Below are 13,529 nucleotides of genomic sequence, written 5' to 3' on the forward strand. Positions count from 1 at the left end.
GTATTTGTAGCTCTGTTTATGAAATATGTTTCACCTTTGGTTGTTATTTTTATTGGGGGAATTTGCTGTTGCATTTTCCACCATTTGGCGATGGGCGTTGTCATTAGTCACTTTATTTTCACCAATTGACGCACTTTCACTTAAGCACTGTTTCACACGTCCGTTTAGCTCGGCTGCTCAGGCAAGTTCAACAAGTTTGACAAGTTCAAATGAAGATTAAAAACTGGGATTAATCATTGAACATTCTGGATGCTCGGTCTAATTTCTACGAATGTTGGCTTGCGTTCGTCACGAAAAAGTTGTTTTGACAGGAATGATTATACGAACAGATCGTTTAATGACCATTTAAACTAAATGACTACAAGCGAATTCTTTCTCGTTTGCCTTTAAAATCGAAATACACCGTTAGAAAAAGAAACACAGAGTGTAAATGAAATAGAGAGGAAGGTATGTCATCTAATTCTCGCTGTCACCTTCGCATCAATTCAAATTGTTACATTGTCTTGATATGTATTGTATTATCGTTTTACAATATTAACTAACTTTTACTGCTATATAATAAGTTTTACAAACTTATTTGGAATTGTCAGCTAACGTTAACTTTAAGTTTAGAACCATCGAGATGTGATACCTTGTCATCTTTCCTCCTAAGTTCCTCTTTCATGGCTTCTATCTGTTCCTCTAAACCTTTTTGACTGATCATCGATTCCAGTTCTTTGTTCAGTGCATCGATCTGCTCGTCTCTTTGTTCTAACTGCTTTCTTAGATCAGCCACGGCATCCTCACAGTTGTTCAGCTTATACAATAAATCTGAAATGTCAATATACTCCGGCACTGTGGTTGTTTCAGCCGTTTGTAATATCGTTTCTGGCATTTCCTTTCCTTTGAGATCAACCAATGCACTGCGCAAATCTGTCACTTGGGCAAGAAGACGTTCGTTTTCCAAACGCAGATCATCGCAGCTCTTAGAAAGATCCGCCAAGGTTTCAATCGATTTCTCCACAACTTTGGAAATCTGTTGTTCAACCGCTTCACCTTTCATAAGATCACGCAGCTTTGCCCTTAAACGATATATCGCGGGGCAGCTGATGTCCTCCTCGGTCTGCGCCAGCTTCAACCTCAAATCCGATACCATGTCTCGCAATCTGTCAGGGCAAGAATATTTCTTTGACACCTTGCAACCGAGGCCATAAAAAATTTTCAAAGAAGTATGTTTCATGGATAGTTTTGATAGAAGAGATACATTGAAGTCATAAAATTAATCAGGTTTGGAAATACAAAACATTTTGATGGATAAAATAGAAATTTAAAAGGCCTAAGAGGAAATAAGCAACTCTTGCCTTATCAAGAATGTAAGGTTTCAGACTCAGTTTAGTTAAAATTTACTATAAATTACATATGTCGAATATTAATGTCTAAAATAAAAATATGAAATTTCATTATCGTAACATTAGTATATAACCAGAATGTTGGTGTGATTTTCTCAGGTAAATGTAAATTTGGAAGAAACGCTATGTATGTTTCTGCAGTCGTAGATTTATTTGAGCAAAGTTAATCGACCAAACGTCCAGATACATATGAACAATAATGTATATCATTCTGCTACCAACGATTTATTGGGAAGTGGAAACGATTAAACGAGGTCTACGAAGCGGAGAAAGTAGCGAACAGTACTCTTTCTTTTCAAGCGCGAAACCCTCTCTAAGATATCTTATCTTCTCTCTAAGAAAGTGAATCGTGGCGTCAGAATCGTCACAGCAATCTCGCTCGGCCAGAGTTTCCTCAAGATCCCTCGCTTTATCTTGCAGCACCGCGTTTGCATTTTGCAGCCTTTCGATTTCTTCTCGGGAGTGTACTAGCAGCGGATCGGGCTTCAATATCTCATCCGCATTTACACCTACATGAAAACATCTAATCTTTAGAAACATTCGGAACAGTGCACATGTACGATACTGTTCAAAGAAAGCGCTCTAAATTTTAAAAAAGTCCCTGATGCTAGGAAACTCCAGTCTACATTGGGAAACAATCTTCGGTTTGTATTATTATTACGGAATTTGCTATTAAAACGGCTGAATACATATAGTACTCTGTCGTAAACTGAATAATGTAGCGAAAGTTTGGTGTATTATAAGAATAGTACAGAAAAGATGCTAATGAGAAAATGAAGATTACAGAGATAAAATATATCTATGAGTTTGTTCACTTTGACTTTACTTAACAGTTAAAATTTATTGATATATTTAATATAACGTAGTTAAAAACAGAAACAATCTATCCAATCCAAAAGTGTAAGCCTTATAGCAGTGGGTGAGAAATCCATCAAGTTTTGTGAAATCAGTTTGCTGGTGAGTGCCGAAGCGTGCAGACGTGTATCCAGTGCCCTGTGAAGTTCACAAAACAACACGTGACGCCCATCTGTCGAAAGCGAATCCAACAAACCTAGTCAAGTGTTCACACAGCCTCTCGACTAGTTATTTCATATTGAATTAACTAGATCGACGATGGCCCAATCATCCCAAACGGGCTCTACGGAGCTCAGTCACAACAACGCCGCTCTTCCTCCCCCGTGGCAAAGGGACAATATACCCCTCTTTGCGAACGACCCTCACATGAAAAAACGCAAACTCGAAGCTAGCAGAACCCATGTGAGCAAGAGAGAAACCAACCCACCAGTTAGCCAAGTGTCCACCCACAACAGGTTCGCCATACTGGAAGCTGAAGTCGCTATGGATACAACTACAGAGGTAAATACACAAACTACACGAAAAACCCCCCTCCACCGCCAATCTTCATCGATGATGTCATTGACATTCAATCAATGACAAAGACAACCCAAAAAGAAATCGGCAAGGACGAATATAAATTGAAAATCAGCAACAACAGTGTAAAAGTCCTGCCGGCCAACCCAGACGCATACAGAAAATTAACGAAGTTGTTAAAAACCCTGAATGCCAACTTCCACACGTACTAACTCAAGCAAGAAAGACCATTTCGAGTGGTGCTACGCAATATCCACCACTCAGTCGACCTAGACGAACGAAAGTTCGAACTGTTAAAGCACGGCCACGAAGTAACTAACATCAGCAACTTAAGACATAGAATCACAAAAAACCTACTATCACTATTTCTCATAGATATAAAACGAAAAAAAAAAATAACAAAGAAATCTACAACGTCAACCGGCTGATGAACTCCATAGTTAAGATCGAACCACCTCTTGTAAAGAAAGAGATAGTACAATGCAAAAGCTTCCAAAGATACGGCCACACGCAGAAATACTGCAACCATAATTTCCGGTGCGTAAAATGAGCAGGTAGTCACCCCACTGACCAATGCACTAAATCCCCAGAAACCCCCGCGAAGTGCATCCACTGTCAAGAAGAGCATCCTGCGAACTACAAAGGATGCTCAAAGTATAAAACACTGCACAATAATAAGTACCCTAAACCCAGACCCAAGGAGATAAACAACGAAGAACCCAGATCCCAAAAATGCCCCACACCACCAATCCCCCTATGCTCAGACAGTACAAGGAAATATAAACAATACGAAAACCCACAGTGGCCACTCAGAAAATAGTGTTCCCACCTCACAAAACACAGACAACTTCTCCAGACTCGAAAAACTAATAGAGAAGCAAACAGAACAAATCAACAACTTACTTTCATTACTAACACTCTTCATGGATAAATTAATACGCACGGAAGCAAAATAAAGCCAATGCGTATAGCTCTGTGGAACGCCAACGGTCTAGCTCAGCACAAATTTGAACTAGAACTATTCTTAAATCAACAGCAAATCGACGTAATGCTCATATCTGAAACCCACTTCACCGACAAAAACTACCTCAAAATACACGGCTACAACTTCTACCACACCCAACAACCCAGTGGAAAGGCACACGGCGGCATCGGAATCATCATCAAATCCAGTATTAAGCACTACGAGCTTCCATCATTCCAGAAAGACTACCTTCAAGCCACAAGCGTAGCAATAGAAAACCGCCATGGTACAATCACCACCTCAGCAGTATACTGCCCTCTCAGACACTCGATTGCTAATGAGAACTTCGACAGCCTCTTTGACGCCCTGGGCAATAGATTCATAGCTGGAGGAGACTATAACGCCAAACATACCCAATGGGGCAGCAGATTTGTCACAGCAAGAGGCAAAACTCCTGAAAAGCATAACCACCAACAATCTCAACTACCTCACCACATATAAACCCACATACTGGTCCACTGACACTAACAAATCCCCGATTTACTCGACTTCTTCATAACCAAAAATATCTCGCCCAGATATTTCCAAATCAACTCCTCGACTGAACTCTCTTCCGACCACTCCCCCGTAATAGCAACAGTTGGTTCAGCAATAATCGAGAACCCACCTAATGGCCTTATTCACAACCAACTCACCAACTGGCAGCTCTTTAGAGAAATCTTTAACCGCTCAACCTCTACCTCAATCTCACTAAAAACAAAGACAGATATCGAAACTGCCAAAGAATACCTAAACGCGAGCATAATAAACGCCATCCCCTCCTCAACAGCTACCCAGATTTCTATCAGTAAACACAAATACCCCCATTACATATTAAAATTACATATTAAAATTACAGAAAAACGAAGACTAAGAAGAGTATGGCAAACCCATACAACACCGGACGACAAACGCAAGCTAAACAACGCAACCAGGAAGTTAATCAAAATCATTAAAAAATACAAAAATGACTGTTTCCAAAAGTACCTCGTCAATTTGTCCCCCTCTGCCGACTCCAACTACTCACTATGGAAGGCTTCCAGGAAACTCAATTCGCTGTCCGCAAGGCGGATGGGCACGAACCCGTATAGAAAAAGCCAACCTGTTCACTAACTACCTATCCAACGTTTTGAAACCTCATTCCTCCAATGCCGTTCCGGAAATAACAGAATACCTGCATTCCCCCTTCCAAATGTCTCCCCCCATTAAACCTTTCACTTCTCTAGAGGTTACTGAATTAATCCATCGTCTGAACCCCAGGAAAGCACCGGGACATGATCAAATAAGTAATAAAGCAATTAAGGAACTACCCGTAGAAGGGATTGCACTCATTTTTTCAATCTTCAACTCAATTTTTCGCCTTAAATACTATCCCAAAACCTGCAAAACGTCACAGATTACGTCACCCGGAAAACCAATACACGAAACTAGCTCCTATCGCCCAATTAGTCTTCCACTCACTTTGTCAAAACTATTCGAAAAGTTGCTAACGAATCGACTGCTTCCACTTCTAAAGGATCTGAAAACACTGCCAGATCATCAATTCGGCTTCCGAAAACAACACTCAACAGTAGAGCAAATCCACCGCATAACCCACATGATCAGCCAAACCCTTGAAAGAAAAAATACTGCTCAGCGGTATTCCTTGATATGCAACAGGCATTCGGCAAAGTATGGCATGAAGGGCTCCTTTACAAACTTAAAAAAGTCCTACCACACACTTACTACTCCATCCTAAAGTCCTACCTAACCAAAAGACAATTCATGGTTAAATACATAGACGCCATTTCCACAACTTCCCAATAGAAGCGGGCATACACCAAGGTAGCGTCCTCGGACCCCTTCTGTTCTCCATCTACACTGCCGATTTACCAATATCGACAGAAATAACCATAACAACATTTGCCGACGATACAGCGCTATTAGCCTCTCACGCCAACCCGATAATAGTCTCATCCACCCTCCAGCGAGATCTCGACTCAATGGAAAAGTGGTTCCATAAATGGGGCTTCAGAATTAATGAAAAAAATCCACACATGTAACCTTCACGCTGCGAAAACAATCCTGCCCACAGGTCTCCATTAACAATATAACAGTTTCTAGCAAGGACACAGTCAGATACCTGGGCATGACTCTGGATAGGAGATTAACTTGGAAACAACATATCGTAGACAAATCTAACCAACTCAGGGACAAACTCAAAAAATTTTATTGGCTCATTGACCGTCGCTCCAACCTAAACACGTAGAACAAAATTACGCTCTATAAGACCGCAATAAAACTTGTCTGGACCTACGGAATCCAACTATGGGGAACAGCAAGTAATTCCAACATTGAAATACTCTAACGCTTCCAATCGAAAACGCCAAGATCCCTAATAAATGCACCCTGGTATGTTACCAACGAAACAATCCACCGCGACTTCAAGATACCTACAGTCAAAGATGAAATATACAAGTCCAGAAGCAGATATAACGCAAGAGTCAACAACCACCACAACCCATTAGTCACCTAACTACTTAACACGACAGACCAGATCCGCAGACTAAAAAGAAAATACCCTTCAGATTAAATACTTAGATCCTACTAGAACCAACAATATAAAACTGTTATAAACTATGTCATTGTATCACGCCAAATGAAGTTACTGAAAATTCTCAACGAGAATTAATTGTAAATATTCTAATAAATAAATAAAAAAAAAGTCGGTTCTCGGCATTGTCGAACATTCACCTCCTCTATTAAGTATCCTACGGTGCTACGTCCACTAACATACTAAATTCAATTATAAGAGCCTTGCTCTAGTGTGCATATCTATCTTATCTTCGTGCGACAAGTTGTTATCTATTTATACCTACTCAACAGTGTAAATTAAGTGTTGGAAATATATAATCTATAATTCTGTGAATCACAGTGTTATACTAACTGAATCACCCCTATTGTCTTAACCGAAATCAGGGGATCGATCAATTCGTGGTGTCGATTGCTATAATCGTAACGAGAATTTACGACTCCCGTTGACGTCTCTCCTCGCGATTGCTTCTCCCCTCGATTGGTCGAAAACACAACGCAGTCTATTATAATCGATTAAACTTTTAAAATGAAAATATTTTAAGTAAATGTTTTTTAAGAGAATTCCCGAAGTAGAATTTTTTAAACAGTTTGCATTCATAAAATAACCTAATGCTCAGTTAAAGTGTCACGTCCCGCTCCCCGCACGATCCGTAGCGCGAAAGTAACATTGATAATTTCTTTCAAATCATGGTGATTTAAAACGTTTATTTGAAACTATGTTTACAGTATTTGAAATGAAAGGCAATTAAAGCTGCTAAAAGCTATGTTTTTATATTTTTCTAACTATGTTTTTATATTTATCTAACTATGTTTTTATAACGGTATTAAGATAATTTAAACTGTAAACAAAGTCGGCGGTTTGAACAAACGTTGGGGATCTTCCCAAACATTTTCAAAAGAAAGACCGCGACGTTTTTTCATCCCCGACAGGTATAAATAAATACAGCGATTCAGAGAAGTCAGTAACAATAATTACCGTTCGTCTATGGAATAATAATATTACTGTTCATCAAACGAATAATTACCATTCGAAGAGTTAGTTATCATTTTGTTAATCGAAGAATTTTATATCCGTCAGTCTGTCAGTCAATTGTCAATATCGAAATCGAGTAAGATTTGAATAAATCATTACATATTGTTAATTTACTTTCGAACAGCTTTAATCCTCTCCCGTGCCAGTATTCCCGCACATAACAGGTTAGCCGAAAGTGAAACTTATTGCCAGTTGCGTTAAACGTTAGTTAACGCTACCTTTTCGTCGGCAACTAAATAGAACGTGACAAAAGGCTTGTTCGCAAACTAATGCTACTGAACGAGACAATCAGTGTGTATGTAATTTCTGCTGTTTCGCTCTTTATAGTACTAATTGCGTGGAACGGTACTACTTTCAACTTGTATCAAACAACTAACTCGTAAGGGAGGAGAAACGTAATCACTGTATCCGTACAGAATTCCAATTAATCAATTTCACACAAGCTAGCTACTAGACGAATCAGAGAGAGAAAGAGAAAGAGAGAGATAATAAGATGGAGAGATTCAGAAAGGAGAAAAGAAGAAGAGAAGGGGATAATCTACGAAATATCATACATCGGTACCGAATGATTGGAGGGCTTGTTTCAAAGACCTATTTTCGCTCTCGAGATGAAGTCTTTCTATTCGCCACTTTTTCATCTGACACTTCATTACTGTGAGCTTCTTCAAGGCAAACGAGAGGTCGTAGATTTCTGCTTCTTTGTCGCTGAATGGATCGTAACTGCAGCAACAGCACGGCTCGTGCGGTGGATCGATCGATTCTTGCGACGATGCCTCGCATCCGCATCGGCAAACCTCCATTATTCGAATAATCTTTCAAAATTTTCCGTAATTAAAAACCGCTTGCCTCTCAGCATAAGACAAGAATTTTAACATCGATTCGTAGTTGTAGGAAAGAAACGACCTTAAAGGTTAAAAGCCGAGCGAACTGGTTTTAGAAATTCAGTCTTAATAGTAAAGGAGCTTTATACAATAATAATGTCGACCAAAGAACAGAATGATTGTATCGTAATATTTTTTATTCCTATTTGTAGAACATCTACGATCGGCGTTCTTACTTCGTTCTCTAACCTTCTAAATCCGTTTTCCAGCCAACCGTTAAATCATATTTTACAGGTTATCCGAACGTAACTATTTTCCTGCTGTGTATTCTTTCCTCTCTGTCACCGCGCCGGTGTTGCCGAATCACCAATATAAGTGAATTATGATCGTAAATCAATTAGAGACAGTTTGACGCATCTAAGCGCGAAACTAGCCTCGAGCACCAGGTCAAACAATACATTTAGTTTAGATATACGAGGTTGACATGATGTATATTGATGCAGCAGTCACACTTTTGCTGCTACACGACCGCGGTCATCGATAAAGATCGATAATCTGATTTAACGTCAGACTGGTCTGTTTTATTGGACCACGTAATAAATTCGTTTATATTTCGACGACACAACACTTAGGTAGATGCAATTTTCATACATAATACATATATGTATTATTTAACGTGTTTCCATAAATATCCAGAGCGCACCATTCTCTATAAAATTTAGGATAACTTTTCCATTGTTTGCTATAATTTCCAGATTATAGATTAACATCATGGAAATAGCAAAAAAATATCTTTCCGTACAATATCAGCTGGCTGCTACTTTTCTTTGTTCTATGTATGCAAATTAACTGTCAAAGACTGAATATTTTTTCTGAAATTCTGTCAAAAATACCGTATTTCTTTATTATGAAGTTACTTATTTTAAAATTACAAGAAGATTCATACACGAAAAGTCGCCCTCCTACAAATTTTGAAATTCTTCAAATGAAAATAAAAGAAATATGTACGTTTTCAAATAAATAATTCGGTATACGTCCTTAACTAAATAATTAAGAATAAAGAAAAGTGCATAATAACTTCTCTGTATTGTTTTATTATAAATTACTATAAGAAATTAGAAATGTAACTTTACTATAATGGTATCTTGTTCCACTTTTTCATGATTACAAACGGTTATTTTTATATTATTACTTGAAGCAAAGTTCTTAAATATTAATAACGAAGATGGGAAGAAAGGGGGATTTTTACTTCGAATAAAATATAAGAAAAAAGCTAAAAGATTTTATCATTCTGCTTTTAATTGATAACATTAAAAAGGTTAGCTGTCAGACTATAACTGTACGTGATGTAACTAATAACTCTAGTTGTTACTACTAGCAAATATAACAATTTGGGAAATATTTAACTTTCTTACACTTCTACCTTTGATTTCACCGGTCACTTTGCCATGAATTTAACACACAAGTTTCCATATACCTGTTTCTCAAAGCAAGTTGCACTTTTATATGCGGTAGACGCGAAATTGTCCAAGTTATTCAAACACAATGAAATATCTTTTTAATTAATTCGTGCTTGTTCACGTAATCAATTTGTAAATACTGCTTTAGGAATCTCTGCGAATTCTGTGGTAACCATAAAATTAATGTGGCACACGTTTCTACGAGATCTAATTACAGCCGCGTTATTAAAATATACCGCGTTTGTATGCAGCTCGTCAATGGAGCTCGTCTTTTGAAACACGGAGACTGAAACTCTCTTTCTCTCTCTCTCTCTCTCTCTCGTTCCTTCCCTCCCTCCCTTCCTCACTCACTCACTCACTCACTCTTCTTCTTCACTCCTATCGTATATCCTCTCGGTATCTATCATACGTGATACAAACAATCGACATGTCGATGTAATTAAAAGTAACGAAACTTTCTTTCTAGATTTGCAAGAAAGTTGTCTTATTAAAGGAAATCATTGGACCACGCAGTCACTTACTTTCCGATTCTGCGGAAACTTCTAAACGAATCGAAACTTTCGATGATATCCCGGCTATAGAGTTTCGCTATGTTTGTAAATAAATTACGCGTACCTCGTGCGGAAGGGCACCACTAAAATTTTATTACTAAACCTCGATATTCACTTTTACATACTTATTACGAAACTTGCGGATAAAAATTTAGCCGCCGTACGAAACGAACAATTCTGTTTGTCATGATTAGTTTCCGCGAACTCCGCATATTAGTGGTCGAATAAAGATTCAAACACCGACCCCTTTTAAAGTTAAACAATTTATAGATATTAATTCCAATAAGCGCAGAGAATTCAACTACTGATTATTATATAGTGATATAATTTCAAAAGATTTAATGGATTATTACATCAGAATAGATTCTAACGGGGCTGGTAAACTACTGGAAAGAGTGGTGGCGGCCCGTCTCGAGTCGTACCTGTCCCGGAGTGTTCCCGGACTGCACGACAGCCAGTTTGGCTTCGAGGCTCCTCTATGGAGCTCCAATCTGAGCAGAGGATCTGATGGCCAGCCGCCGCAGTCTCCTGAAGGTCAAGAGGTTGCACAGGACGGTGGCCATCAGGGTAGTGAGGGGCTTCCACACCATTTCGGCGGTAGCAGCTGCGGTGCTCGCCGGGATTCCCCCGTTCGAACTGCAGGCACTGAGGTGTCGCGAAATTTACCTCCACACTCGGGGTCTGTCGGACGGGGTCAGTGGGCGCCGACGTTGAGGGTCGGGCTCGACTGGTCCTGCTCGACAGATGGCCTCGACACAAGGGCTGGCGCGCCGGGGCTAAGAGTTCTCGAGGCCGTCTTTCCAAATTGGGACGTCTGGTTAGACGGGGCTGGGCCCCCCCCTCCCCGACTTACAGGGTGACGCAGGTGCTCACCGGGCACGGATGCTTTGGCGAATACTTGCACCGAATCAGGAAGGAAGCGACCGCGCGTTCCCATCACTGCGATGCGAGCGTGGATTCGGCGCAGCACGCGTTGGAGTTCTGTCCGGCGTAGGCGCGGCCGCGCCGCGATCTCATCGTGAAAATCGGATGGGACCTCTCGCCGCCGGCGATCCTCGAGGCGCTGTTGGTGAGCGAGAGAGGGAAGAGGGCTGTGACCTCCTTCTGTGAGCAGATTATGCTTCGGAAGGAGGCAGCGGAGAGGGTGAGGGTGCGGAACTCCCACCCCGAGAGGATCGGCCGGCGGGGGCGCGGCAGAGGCCGCGGACGCGCTTCGACGAGGCACGCTAGGGCCGCCGCGCTCCCCGGTGGGGGTCAAACTTAGGCGCTGATATATCGGCGCCTCGGGACCGCCGTCTGGTAGGGGAACCAGACTGCCTTGCACGGCTGCTCCGGCGACGAGGTGCGGTGTTACGGGACCGCATACCATTAAGGGATGCATTTTGTGCGCGGGTGGGGGTCATCGTGGAGGTTTTAGTCGGTTGGAGTCCGGCACTACCACGCCGCTCCCCCCCCCCCCACCCCCAGAAGCGACCTGGTGTTCGTGCGGATTTCCTCCACGTAAAAAAGATTCTAACAAGAATTGTGTGAGCGTTTAAATTATGTTTATAATAACTTCTGAATTTTTACTAAGATACTAATTCGTACTACGACGGGAAGATATAATGAAAGGTAATATATGCAAAGCGGTGATAAGGTGGTTAAAGGTTTTAGAGAAAGGCAGTAAAAATATAGGTATCGAACGAATTATATGCCAAAGATAGATACGTGATAGTATATATGTAGATTAAATACTTGCAGGATAATATGTATAAGTTAAGAGAAATAAAGACATCTCCTTAATTCGTAGTATTTGATATAACAGGAGATATGTACGTTTTGGTATCGGAGTGTGCATGAGTGCGGATTTGAGCGATGCTCTGAAGCCCTCTTTTCCACTTGCGACTAATCGCGTGCGATGCCGATGTCGCGTAAAATAAAAAAAAAATTTAAAAGAAAGAAGAAAACTTTATTTTTTCCTCATTTATACACTTATAAGACACTTCTGAGCTCTAGGCGTGACCGTTCGAGACTGAGGCTCTTACAATATTTTTACTTTCGGTGACATCTGTTCCTTCTTTGTTTGTCATCCCCCATTATCCCCACTACCCTGTAGGCGTACGTGACCGTTGTTGCGCTTCTAGAACATTCGGTGGAAGGACCGTTAGGACATAGATGACTCTTTAGGCACTTCGGCGATATACATTGTCGCCAAGGCCGCCATGTGTCTCCATCATCGGTCCATCGGGTTTGAAGTATGTCGATCGTGACACCATCCTGCCCGCGGTGTGTGTGTGTGTGTCCTGGTCTCTGACGTGATTTACGTTACACCGACGTATCTGACAGACAATCTATAAATAGATTATTCAGAAATATGCAAACGAGGCGTATATTCAATAAGGTACAATTCTAAAATTATCAGAGATATCAGAGATATAAATGAAATTTACCGCAATTTAAATATACACCTAGCACACTTGAACTCATCGCATATTAGTTAAATTGAAGCAAAACCGTGTAGCAATGTTGAAAAGTAATAAATATAAAAAAAGACCACGCTACATCATGATCCAAATGCTCAATTACCCACCCGTATAAAATTTTTAATTATGGGAATACTTTTGCAAATGTATTTTTACACTACCTTTGACATGCAACGGCCTCACTGTACAGTGTGAGATTTATGACTCAGTATTTGCTATTGAGACAAGCAAAGGCAAAATCAGAAAATTTACAAATACATGCTGTTTGTCCAAATCACTGCACAGTTGTACACCATTTGAATGTTGTTACCTATATGATAGAAAATTAAATCTTTCTCTCAAAACTAGCCAATCGTTTCTGATCGTATCTCGTTGACTAGATCTCGTGTCACTTTGAATCTCCGTGAATGTGTTGCGAGAATTGTTCAAGAATCGAATAAAAATCAACTTTATTCTTATTAATAGAACCATATCTTCTTTTAAACCAATAAATAATCAATAATAAACCAATAATAAATCAATTTGTCATGGAGTTCCTTATAAAAAGTTATTAACCTATTTATGCTGAAAAACTATTAGTATGTATATATTGTCGGGTTAACGGTAGGATTGGACGTGTGGGCGTTTAATTAATCTTCACTGGCATTAGCCGTTGTTATAGTACGATGCAGGGTTTATCGACACAAGTATGGAGACGATAGATTTGACAATTAACTGCGGCGGTTAGGCATTCGCGACGCTAATGACAATGGTCTTAGGTTCGATAACGAATCCACGGTCAACGGGACTCTTTACTCTTTACTCTTCGACAACGTCTAGGTTGTACTCACGATTAGCACGTGGAGTAAGCACTCTGTCGGAATGAT

This window comes from Bombus terrestris, chromosome 5 (assembly GCF_910591885.1).
Source record: "Bombus terrestris chromosome 5, iyBomTerr1.2, whole genome shotgun sequence".
Taxonomy (NCBI): domain Eukaryota; kingdom Metazoa; phylum Arthropoda; class Insecta; order Hymenoptera; family Apidae; genus Bombus; species Bombus terrestris.